This window comes from Hemitrygon akajei, chromosome 17 (genome assembly GCF_048418815.1).
Source record: "Hemitrygon akajei chromosome 17, sHemAka1.3, whole genome shotgun sequence".
Taxonomy (NCBI): Eukaryota; Metazoa; Chordata; class Chondrichthyes; order Myliobatiformes; family Dasyatidae; genus Hemitrygon; species Hemitrygon akajei.
The window spans coordinates 21098443-21111698 of NC_133140.1; the positions used below are offsets into that span (position 1 = coordinate 21098443).

The window sequence follows — 13256 nt, forward strand, 5'->3', positions numbered from 1 at the left end:
TTCATTCTCCTCCCATCCGGTAGGCACTACAGGAGCCTCCGCTCCTGCACCAGCAGGCTCAGGAAGAGCTTCTTCCCTGAGGCTGTGACCCTGCTGAACCTCACATCACAGCGCTTAACAGTATTGCACCCATATTCTACTGTCTCAGTACTTTTATATTTGTGTGATGTAGCACTTACTTTTTATTCACAGTTAGTTTGTAAATAACACTATTCTATTGCATTTCTGGTTAGATGCTAACTGCATTTCATTGGCTTTGTATCTGTACTCGGCACAATGACAATAAAGTTGAATCTAACTTAATCTAAAAGGGGATGTGGATGTGAAGAAGAGGGTGGGGGGGCATTACTGGAAGTTCGAGAAATCGATGTTCACGCCATCAGGATGAAGGCCACCCAGACGGAATATAAGGTGTTGTTCCTCCAACCTAACGTGGCCTCATCACGGCAGTGAAGGAGGCCATGGATGGACATATCAGAATGGGAATGGGAAGTGGAATTAAAATGGGTGGCCACTGGGAGATCCCGCTTGTTCTGGCAGATGGAGTGTAGGTGCTTGGCGAAGCGGACTCCCAATCTACGTCATGTCTCACCAGGAGGCCGCACCGGGAGCACTGGACACAGTATACGATCCTAACAGACTTACAGGTGAAGTGTCACCTCATCTGGAAGCATTGTCTGGGGCCCTGAATGGTAGTGAGGGAGGAGGTGTAGCACTTGTTCCGATTGCAAGGAGAACTGCCAGGAGGGAGATCGGTGGGGAGGGACGAATGGACAAGGGAGTCGCGTAGGGAGCAATCCCTGCGGATAGCAAAAAGTCAGGTAGCAGAAGGGAAAGATGTGCCTGGTGGTGGGATCCTGTTGGAGATGGTGGAAGTTTCGGAGAACTATGTGCAAGGCATGAAGGCTGGTGGAGTGGTAGGTGAGGGCAAGAGGAACCGGATGGGGTAAGAGCAGATGTGTGTGTGAAATGGAGGAGATGCAGTTGAGTACAGCATTGATGGTGGAGGAAGGGAAGCCCCTTTCTTTGAAGAAAGAGGTCATCTCCTTCATTCTGGAATGGAAAGCCTCATCCTGAGAGCAGATGCAGCAGAGACGGAAGAATTGAGAGAAGGGGATGGCATTTTTACAAGTAGCAGGGAGGGAAGAGGTCTAGTCCAGGTAGCTGTGAGAGTCCATGGGTTTGTAATAGATATCGCTGGATAAGCTGTCTCCAGGGATAGCTACAGAGAGATCGAGAAAGGGAAGGGAGGTGTCAGAAATGGATCAGGTGAATTTGAGGGCAGGGTGGAAACTGGAGGCAAAGGGAGTGAAGTCGAGGAGTTCAGCATGGGTTCAGGAAGCAGCACCAATGCAGTCATCAATGTAGCAAAGGAAAAGTGGGAGACGGACACCAGTTTAGGCGTGGAACATGGACTGTTCCATGTAGCCGACAAAAAGGCAGGCATAGCTGGGACCTATGCGAGTGCCCATGGCTACATCTTTTGTTTGAAGAAAGTGGGAGGAGACAAAGGATAAATTATTGAGAGTGAGGACAAGTTCCATTAGGCAGAGGGGAACTGGTTATGTCTGGTGTCCAGAAAATAACGGAGAACTTTGAGGCCTTCCTGGTGGGGGATGGAGGTGTATAGGACACCCATAGTAAAAATAAGATGATGGGGCCAGGGAACTTGAAATCATTGAAAGAGTGTGTGAAGTGTCATGGATGTAGATAGGAAGAGTCTGAACTGAGGAGATAAACAATTGGGCTAAGCTGATATGAGTTCGGTGGGGCAGGAACAAGCTGAAACAATGGGTCTATCTGGACAAGTGTGTTTGTAGATCTTGGGTAGGAGGTAGAAACAGGACGTGGGGGGTGCAGGAACAATGAGGTTGGTGGCAGTGGATGGGAGATCCCCAGAGTCCATAAGATTGGTGATGGTGTGCAAGACGATGGCCTGGTGTTCCTTAGTGGGGCCCTGCTCGAGGGGTAAGTAAGATGAGGTGTCCGAGAGTTGTCGCTGGGCCTCAGCAAGATAGAGGTCAGTATGCCAGACTACTACAACACTCCCTTTATCTGCGGGTTTGATAATGAGGTTAGGATTAGTGCGGAGGGACTGGAGAACCAGAGCCTTCGGAAAGAATTATTGACCAATCAGATCAAGGCTGATCTGCGATCCAACTCCACGTACCCACTTTATGCCCTTATTTCTCAGTCATTTTGATAGTTTTGCTCACTGAACCTAGGTTTCAAATTAACAACTGGCCCAGCATCATTTTTGTTCCAAATTTCTACTGTTCTCTGAGTGCTGCCCTCTGGGTTTGACCAGGAGGCTCCTCTGGCTACGAAACTGAATGAGCACAGAGGAGGGGCACAGGAGCCACAATGTCCATGCCAGCACATTCCACCTTCTTCCTCTGTAGGTCTGCACATTACTTGCCTTCACGGATCTATGAATTCCTTTTCAAAGCCTTGGCAGTTTTGTTTCCAGCATTTCCATAACTGCATAAAAAGTTCTGCCCTTACATTCCCCTTCCAAAGCTCTGGTGCTCTTCGCTCTACTTGAGGGAAGTGAGGATGGAGAACAAGAAATACTTGCCAGAACCATCTAAACCTCTCTACCTGCACCATCTGAGCCAGGCATGACTTTGTAGGCCTCTCCAACCTTCAGCTTTCTCTGTTCAGGGAACTACCTTGGCCTCACCATGCAGCCAAAATCTTTCTTCCCTCTCCAGGATCCAAGTGCGGCAACAAGAATCCAATGCAATTCTCCAGTTGTGGTCTAAACAGCGTTTTATAAATAACCAACTTCACCAGCCTGCTCTTTCACTCTACACTATTTATGACACACAATATCCAATGTACTTTTACCAATCAATCATAATATGAACAGTTCTTTCAGAGTAACAGAAGTTAAACAATCAGCTCCTGTTTAATAGTGTGGCAATCGGCCTATGTTTCTCCTTCTGACACTGTCACACTCAATAGAGTTGTACAGCATACAACAGGCCCTTCGGCCCACTGCCTCTATGCTGGCAATCATGCCTGCCTTCACCTCATCCCATCTGCCTGCATTAATTCTTCTTCCCTCTTTCCTTCCTTCTACATCCTCCTCTGACAGCTCACTCCAGGTACCAGCTACACTGTGTGTGAGAAATTTACTCAGTTAACGTCTCCGTGTTAAAATTTCAGCTGCCTCTTACCTGCCCAGTCTGCTGTGTATCCACATCCTCTTGCAGCACAGTACTAACCTCAATGTGACGCTGTCTGCAGATTTTGACATTTCACTTCACAAACCAAACTTCAAGTCATGAATGTGCATCAAAGAAAGGAAATGGCCCTGTCACACATTCCTGGGGAACCTGTAGATGACCATCCCCTATTCTGAAAAACAGCTGTTTACCAGAGCACTCTGCTTTCTGGCTTTGGACCGTTTTTCACTCAAGCTACAGCCAACCTCTTTATTTCATGGCTTCAGCTTTGCCAATCGGGCTGTAGGACTTTAGAAAAATGCCTTCCGAAACCCCGTACATGTAGATATTAGCTAACTTAATCTTCCCCAAATGCCTATTAATTCTTTTTCCCCCACATAATTTGTGAAAGCTTCCCCAGCAGAGGTTAAACTGGCTGGCTTATGACTGCTGGACAGGTTCTGTACTCTATTTTGAACATGGTCCTCTAGTACAAGGGTTCCCAACCTTTCCCATATCATGGACCAATACCATTAAGGAAAGGGCCTATGTCCCAGGTTGGCAGCTCCTCCTCTCGTACCTCCCTGGTGACTGGAAGATGAAGGCAAACTCTTTTGCATTCAGTCCCCACACTTCCCTCAGCAAGCTGGAATGCATCAGCTCCAAGTCAGGAAACTAATTAAACTGTCCTATAATATCCTCCTCATTAATTTTCACTTCATCTAGCATTTCTCCTTCCAGGATAACAGCAGCAACCATTTCCAGGTGAAGCCCAGCACAGATGTAAGCTCTCCGTTAAAACTGGCAGTCCGGAGTGGAGACTGGATACAGGATGCCATACACACAGATGAAGCAGAGCCATCTTTAAGCATTGTGCCCTTGGTACACAGGTTTCCTTTCTTGTCTCTCAGCCCAGCCCTTTTACTACATGCCACTTCAATGCATGTCAGGCACCCTTTGCAGTGAGGTTTATTATCACTGACATGTCACGAACTCTGTTGTCTAGAGGCAGCGGTGCAGTGCAAGACAAGTTACTAAATACATGAATAGTGCAAAAGACAAATTCTGTGGTGCTCATGAACTGCTCAGATATCTGATGGTGGAAGGGAAGAATCTGCTCTTAATTCATTGAGTATGAGTCTTCAGGCTCCTGTATCTCCTCTCCAATGGCAGTATCATGAAGAGTGCATGTCCCGGATGGTGAGTCTTCAAAGATGGATGGCACCTTCTGGAGGCACCACCACTTGGAGCTGTCCTCAAAGGTGGTGAGGACTGGCTGAGTCTACAGCACTCTGCAGCCTCTTGCTATCAGGTGCATTGGCGGCAGAGATGCAACCAGTCGGAATGCTCTCCACTGTACATAGGACCAAAAGACATTGGAGCAGAATTAGTCCATTTGGCCCATTGAGTCTGCTCTGCCATATAATCATGGCTGATCCTTTTCCCCCTCCTCAACCCCAATCCTCGGCTGTGCCCTACAACTTTTGATGCCGTGTCAAATCAAGAACCTAACAACCTCTGCCTTAAATACACACAACGACCCGGCCTCCACAGCTGCCTGTGGTAACAAATTCCACAAATTCACCACCCTCTGGCTAAAGAAATTTCTCCACATCTTTGTTCTAAATAGACGCCCCTCTATCCTGAGGATATGCCCTCTTGTCATCGACTCCCTTTCCACATTTACTCTGCCTAGGCCTTTCAACATTCGAAAAGTTTCAACTTGATTCCCCCTCATCCTTCTGAACTCCAGTGAGTACAGACCCAGAGCCATCAAACGCTCCTTATATGATAACCCTTTCATTCCCAGATTCATTCTTGTGACCCTCCTCTGAACTCTCTCCAATGCCAGCATATCATTTCATAGATGAAAAGCTGTTACTGTTCACGTACTCAAAGTGAGGCCTCACCAGTGCCTTATAATCACATCCTTACTCTTGTATTCAAGACCTCTTGAAATGAATAGTAACAACTGTAGAAATTTGATAGAGTTTGTAATAACTGCACTATTTTCATCTTCTCTTCTTACCCATCTCACCTACCTTCTCAAATTATTACATTTGGCCTTCTCGAGTAAAGCATTCACCATTTGAGTTCTCTTTCCTTTGTCAACCACACAGCTCTGGCTATGGTTCCCTTATGTTGTGTTTGAAATATCTCCTGGAACAGTTTAATTGTTCCTCATGCAGTTGCCCGTCAATTTTTACTGCCGTTCTACCTTGATCATATCTTCTCTCTTCCCATTGCAAGTTCTTCTACACCTTGCACTTCTCTACTACCAACCTTAACTTATGTACCACAATCGAATTGCCCCCACACCTCTACACTAGCCCTGGATCACCCAGCCTTACAGCTGGACAGGATCAATAGGAGGCCACCGTATAACACAGCTCACTCGGAAAGCTCCGATACCTTCCCGAGAGACCCAGCTCCAGTACTTGCATTATACCCTCTTATCGTTAACTCACTATTCAGCCAAATATACTCCTACCTACTCTCTCAATTCCCCTTCAATACCATGAAAACTTCAATTGAATCCTCCTCACTTAGGGAAAAGGAGACTGTTATCTCTAACCATAATTAGATTCTTAGCTTCATTCTGGCAAATCTACAGAGTCATTGAACAATACAGCCCAGAAACAGGCCCTTTGGCCCATCTAGTCCATAGTGACCTGATATTCTGCCTAGTCACATCGACCTGCACCCAACCATATCCCTTGAAACACTTCCCATCCTTGTACCCATTCAAACTTCTCTTAGTTATAATTGAACCCTCATCTAGCACTTCGGGCAGCAGTTCGTTCCACACTTGCATCACCTTCCGAGTAAAGAAGTTTCTTCTCAGATTCCCCTTAAATATTTCACCTTTCACCCCTAAGCTGTGACCTTTAGTTAGAGTACCACCCAAAAAGCCTGCATGTATTCGCCTTAACTGTACCCCTCATACTAAGAAATAAGTCATAGGCCATTCAGCCCACAGTGTCTTCCCCGTCATTTGATCACATCTGATTTATTTTCCCTTTCAACCCAGCTCCTGTTTTCTCATCTTGACCTTTGACACCCTAATTAAGAACCTATCAACCTTCACTTGAAATATACCCAATGACTAAGTCTCCATAGCCGACTGTGGCAATAATTCCACTGATTCATCACCCTCTGGCTAAAGAAATTCTTAAAAGTGCATCCATCTATTCTGAGGCTGTGCCCTCTGGTCCTAGACTCCCACATTATAAGAAAGTCCTCTCCAGGTCCACTCAATCTCAGCTTTTCGATAATCAATAAGTTTCAAGGAGACCTAATATAGTTCCAAAGAACTGCTCCTGTATTCCAAGTAACTCTACACTAAGCCTATCGACATGATGGCTTATGTTAGGTCAGGCCTGCCATTGCTCCTTGTTATCAGGAAACCATATGGCGTGTGTACGGTAAAGTTGCTATCCACGTGGAATTGGTGCCCTGAAGTGAAAGGGTTGCGACAACAAACACTCAACACTTGCAAGAAGATAACAACAAGCACAGAAAAGTTCACAAATTAAAACCCACCTGCATTGTTTCACCCAACCCAGTGTCCATCACGCAGCACAGTTTTCACAAATACGCAAATGCTGGCTGTTTCCAGCGGCAGTCTCAAGTCTCCCGTCAGTGTGCAATGTTTGCACAGGCCCTTCCTGCTCTGGGTATATCCGGTAACTAAATGGAGCAAGCTTCCTGCAGATAATGTTCTTTCCACCTTTTACAACAATTCCCAGTTACAGCGAGCACGCCAACTACAATTCCCACTCCCTCTTCCAAACACTAGGGCACATTTATTACATTTAAGACACAAGGCTCCCTTATTCTTGGCTTTTTCTCCATGGTGTATAATTAATTTCGAGCTTCCTCAGTTTGAAGTGTACTGCTGACAAGCCAGCTGAGATCAAGAACATGTAAACCGCACTAGATGAACCACTTGGTTTAACTTTATTTGCCATGTACTGTACATTTACATGTACTAGGTATTTCCTGCTAGGTTAGAAACTAAAGGACAGGTATGGAATAGTGTGTGCATAAAATCACAAGCAGCATTACAAAAAGTAGTTTAAAATGTTTACAGTGCAGTATAGTGACGGCTCGTACATAAAGTGGGGTGCGGGGCTAACTATAACGATTGATCAGATTAACTGGCTGGGGAAGAAACTTTTACGATAGTGTGATGTTTTTGTTTTAATAGCGCTGTTGTGCTTTCCAGAAGGGAATGACTAGGAAAGGCATTTTGCAGGGTGGGTACTGTCCACAATAATCTTTCCTGTCCACTTCTTTGTCCTAGACACACACAAGTCCAGCAGTGATGGTAGACGCAGCTAATGAATGACCTTTTCAGCGGACCTGACAGTTCATTGTGGTTTTCGTACATTGTGAGTGGATGCTGCACCAAAGCAGAGAGTACCGGCTGATGTGAGGATGCTCCTCTCTATGATGACAGCGTAGAATTGCACCAGTATGTTCTGGCAAGGATAGAATTTTACCAATCGCCACAAGTAACACATCGTCTGCTGGGCTGTTTTGTTAATGAAGGAGATACATTTCTCCCACATGAAGTCCTGTGAAATAATGATGCCCAGGAAGGAGAAAGTTGAAATGATGCTAACTGCAGAGTTGTTGACGGTGAGTGGGTGGAGAGGAGACACATTTCTTCTTAAGTCGATATGCCTCTCCACTGTGTTGAGGGCATTGAGCTCCAAGTTGCTATGACTACACCAGGACAAGAGCTTTACTACTTCCTGGTGCAACTTGGATTTGTCACCTCTGGTGATTAGCCAAATGGCAGCGGTGTTTCTTCGCAAACTTTATCCATTTAACAACTAGATCACTGGAGACTAGTGTACAGAGAAAATAGGAGAGTGGAGGAAACACACCACTGCAGACTGAGGAGGGCAGGATGTGGAGATGTGCTTGCCTAGTCTCACATACTGTCCCCTGCCAGAGAGGGTGTTCATGATCCACCTGCAGATCAGACCTTGTACTCTAGGGTTGGAGAGTTCCTCTTGCAGAAACTCAGGGATGATGGCATTGAAGGCTGAAATGAACTTAACAAAGAGAATCCTGACCTATATACCAGGGGGAGTTGAGGTGCTGCAGAATTAAGTCTAGATCAATGTCTACTGCATCATCTACAGATCTGTCAGCTCTGGAGGCTAACTGTAGTGCAGGTAGAAATTTTGAGGAATGGATTTGAGAAATGACATGAACAGCCTTTCAAAAGTCTTCATTATGTCTGATGTGAGTAAATCTGGCCTGTGGTCATTGAATCAAGTGATCTTTGATTGTTTTTGGGAGGGCTGGAATAATAGCAGATTTCTTGAAGTATGTTAGAGCAGTGCAGAGTTTAAGGGTCGAGCTCAGCTTGATTGGGGAAACATCGAGTTTGAGTCAGTTTGTCCAGGCCGACTTCAGGCGGCATGTCAGTCGGCTCCTTCCCTGACTCAGAAGGACATAAGAGATAGGAGCAGGAGTCGGCCATCTGGCCAGTCGAGCCTGCTCTGCCATTCAGTAAGATCATGATCTGACCATGGACTCATCTCCACTTACCAGCTTTTTCCCCATAACCCTCAATTCCCCTACTATGCAACAATCTATCCAACCTTATCTTAAATATATCTACTGAGTGCTTCATTGGGCAGAGAATTCCACAGATTCACCACCCTCTTGGAAAAGCAGTTCCTCCTGTCCGAACGGTAATACAGTACTTCAGGCGCGGGGGAGGTCAAATCAACATTCATCAAAATCACCAGAACTGCTTCTGGAGGTTGACAGCAGGATTGCTTTTCCCACCCACAAGACACTTAGATCTGGTTCCTTTCAGAATATCACAACTACGCACTGCAGCAACTAGCATAGTGCTGTTAAAGAGCCAGCGACCCAGGTTCATATGCTGCCACTGTATGTAAGGAGCTTGCATGCTCTCGCCATGACCTCGTGGCTTTCCTCCGGGTGCTCTGGTTTCCTCCCACATTACAAAGGTGCGTCAATTGGCCACATGGGTCCAACTGGGCGGTATGGTTCATTGGCTGGAAGGGCCTCTTACTGTGCTGTATCACAAATTTTTTTAAAAACTAGGTGCCTGCAGTTGTCAGCTTTGCAAAGGAAACTGTGTGTGTGAACTCCAACTGGGTAACACTGCAGAAAGTGTGACTTATAAACAACCTGCCATGGGACTGTATATTTTCTTCCTAGTCCTAAGTTCTTCTGTGCTCTTGGCCCTTAACTGCTCAATCCTGAAAGATGTTGCTCTCAACTGCTTATGTTTAGATTTCCTTCACATCACTTTTGGCTACCAAGCCATCAGCATGTCTCTTCTCCTTTATGATATTCCTTAATGAAATGGAGGACAAGGGTTTAAGCTTCTGGTTTTCCTGTTCTTAAACAACAGACTTTGTTAGACACAGCCTCACAAACGTACAAATTAAGAGCAGGAGTAGGCCATTCAGCCCCTTAGTCCTGCTGCACTATCCAACAGGACCATGGCTGATCCGATTGCAATTTCAACTCTGCGTTCCCACCTTTCATTATTGTGTACCTATCTATCCATCCGTACAGCACAGTAACAGGCCCTTCTGGCCCAACGAGCCCTCGCCACTCAATTACACCCGTGTGACCCATCATTGGAAAGTGGGAGGGAAATGGAGTGTCTGGAGAAGAGCCACACGGTTACGGGGAGAATGTACAGAGAATGGTGTGGCTTGACCCTGGGTTGCTGGAGACGTAGTAGTTTTACATTAACTGTTGCACTACATCGCTGCCCCATTTCTGCCACACTCCTTCAAGGAAGAGAGAGTTCTAAAGACTCAAACTGACAGAAAAAATTCACCTCATCTACCTTGACTGGGCAGCCTCTGGCCCTACATTCCTGTCAAATCCACAGTGAGGTCTCCTCAGGATCTTCCATGTCCCAGTATTGCGCTTCTATACGGCAGTTTTACACGCCCAGCTGAGCCAAGCTTTCCGCCGAAGGCAGCTTGCCCATTCCAGCTATCTAGCTTCCTTTCAATTGCATCCAACACATTAACGCCCTTCCACAAGGAAGCAAACCGACAATGTGCACAGACTGAAATCTATATTACACAAAAAAATTTAAAAATTATCATCTTTGAGATACTATATAAATGCATGATAAATTATCTATCCTGGCTGGCACAGAGGCTTCTTAGCAGTCTCCCTAATTAACATAGTTAGGCGTTCCGCAGTACAATCCCTGCTGTTCAGCTGAACACCACCCTAAAATTTGGTTGAGGGAAAATTCCTATCCCTGCTATCCCTGGGAGGGGCAAGTCAGGAGCTGCAGAAAGATTTTTTTTTAAAAAAACAAGCTATTAATAGCTCAATTCTCTAGACTCCATGCCAGATTTACAACAGGCCAACAGTGCCATCTGCCAGGAGGAAGAGAGAGTTACAGCCCCATCCTGATAAGCAAAGACATTCTTGCAGGAATTTTGTAGTTCAAAGTAAATGTGTTATCAGAGTATGTATACGTGGCCATATACAACCCCGAGATTCATTTGCATGTGGGCATTCACAGTAAACAACAGAAACACAATAGAGTCAATGAAAGACCCCATCCAACAGGACAAATAACCAATGTGCAAAAGACAACAAACTGTGTAAAAACAAAAAGGGAAAAAATAATAAACAAACAATAAATATCCAGAACATAATGAAGAGTCCTCAGGTTGTGGGACGAATGAAGTTACCTCCTCTGGTTCAAGAGCCTGATGGCTGAGGGGTAGTTACTGTTCCTGAACCTGGTGGTGCAGGTCCTGAGGCTCCTGTACCTTCTTCCCGATGGCAGCAGTGAGAAGAGAGCATGTCCAGGTTGGTGTGGGTCCTTGATGATGGATACTGCTTTCATGCAACAGTACTCCATGTAATTGGACCATGATCAGCAGGGCTTTACCTGTGTTTGTCACAAGGGGACAGGAGGCTGGACCCAAGTGCAGGACGCAAGCACTGAAGTACTAGGGGCAGGACGGGAACAACTAAACAATAGACAAGATGTGGTGACTGTGGTGTGTGTGAGGGACGTGACGTTCAAGGTGATTCCGGGGTTCCAGGAGAGTCTTAGAGTTTAGGCAAGGCAGGATCCCGGAGCTCACTGGGCAGGACCCGGACCTCCCAGGCAGGAACACGGGGGCCTGAGCAGGTCACGGGACACCTGGGTAGGTCGCGGGGCACAACCCATCGGCAGCGAGGGATGTCCCCCGCTGGGCCACGGCAGTCCAGCCAGGCTTGCCCAACGGAGGCGAGGGATAGGAAGGGAACTAGGTCCGGGGTGACTGCCAGACTTACTCGAAGAACTCGTCTTTAATGAGGGGAACTCCAAGCCAGGATAGGCAGAACAACACTCCCACTCCGTCCCAGGGCCCCCTATATACACCGCCACCCGATGGGCAACAGGTGCGCCTCCTTGAGCCCCAACAAGCCACGATGATCCACAGGTGTGACTAATTGGGCTCAAGGGCGAAAGGAAGGATGGCTACAAGACCCGGAGTCCGGAGTCTGTGGACCAGATCAAGACCCAGAATGCGGGCTTCGGACCGGACCATAACAATGATGGGCTGGCCTATATTGTGTAGGGATTTCTGTTCAAAGGCATTGGTGTTTCCATACCAGGCTGTGATGCAACCAGTCAATACACTCCCCACTACACATCTTTAGAGGTTTATAAAGTTTTAGATGACATGCTGAGTCTTGGCAAACTTCTAAGAAAGTAGAAGCACTGCCATGCTTTCCTCATTGCTCATTTACATTCTGGACCCAGGGCAGATCTTCTGAGAGCAACCTGACTGGCTGTATGGGAACTATAGTTCCCCCAATCGCAGCCCATCTGTGGATGGGAACTTCCCACTATTCAGGGCATTTATAGTGACAGGCGCGTAAAAAGGGCCCAAAGGATCACTGGGGAGCCAACCACGAACTATTCCAGCTACTATCATCTGGGAAACGGTACCGCAGCATTAAAGACAGGACCAACAGGCTCTGGGACAGCTTCTTCCACCAGGCCATCAGACGGATTAATTCAAGCTGACACAATTTTAAGCTATACTGACTGTTCTGTTGTATATCTTACTGTACATACTATTTATTACCACGTACTCTAAATTGCACATTCAGATAGAGACGTAACGTAAAGATTTTTACTCCTAATGTATACGAAGGATAAAAGAAGTAAAGTCAATTCAACTCAATTCTGAAATGTTAACATTGAGGAATTTAAAGTTGCTGACTCCCTCCACCTGAGATCCCCGGATGAGGCCTGGTTCATGGACCTCTGGTTTTCTCCTCCTGAAATCAATAACCTGCTCCTCTGTTTTGCTGATACTGAGTGAGAGGTTGTTGTTGTGGCACCACTCAGTCTCAATCTCAGTCTCCCACCTATATGGTGATTCATCACCATCTTTGGTCCGGCTAATGACGGTGATGTCATCGGCAAAGTTAAATATGGCACTGGGGCTGCGCTTAGCCCCTCCGTCATAAGTGTAAGGTGAGCTGTGCTGATAGAGATTGCAGAGGAGATGTTGTTACCAATCCATACCAACTGAGAAAAATTGAGGACCCGGTTGCACACGGAGGCATTGAGGCCAAGGTCTTGTAGTTTACTGATAATTTTTTTTAATTTTTTAATTAGTTTTTCAAAACATTTTACAAAATTAAAAACCCCAAATCCCAATGAAGAGCATTAATACAGTGCAAGATTAAGCATACAATAACAATATGCTACACAGGAAGAGAATTTAACAAAAAAGCACCTAAATTAAAGACAAGTGAGCTTAGTGTCCTCCCCAAACCCCACAACACAAGAAAAAAACAACAACTCCACACCAATCACCACACAGTATAAAGAGTATAAGTCCGGACAGTCAAACTCCCAGACTGTGAATACACTTAGCAACAGAGGATAATAATGCCTACTACCAGAAAAAAAAGGGAGCTGAAAGCAAGGGACCGAAAAGAAGAAAAAAAAAGAAAAAAAAAACCTAGTCAAGAGGAAGGTTATGAAAGTACTCGATAAAAGGTCCCCAGACCTTATGGAACTTTAGATTCGAATTAAGA

General features: G+C 45.9%; 1 protein-coding gene across 2 annotated transcripts in view; it reads right to left on the bottom strand.

The window, feature by feature from the left end:
- Nucleotides 1-13256, bottom strand: part of tradd (tnfrsf1a-associated via death domain) — a 61723-nt gene that overhangs the window by 35030 nt on the left and 13437 nt on the right. The window contains exon 1 of one of the 2 annotated variants that reach the window (XM_073069775.1): nucleotides 6714-6829. The exons of the other annotated variant lie outside the window; for it this stretch is intronic. The gene's annotated coding sequence lies outside the window, so the exon portion shown is untranslated. Of the gene's footprint in view, nucleotides 1-6713; nucleotides 6830-13256 lie in introns of those variants that run through there. 2 annotated transcript variants of the gene reach the window in all.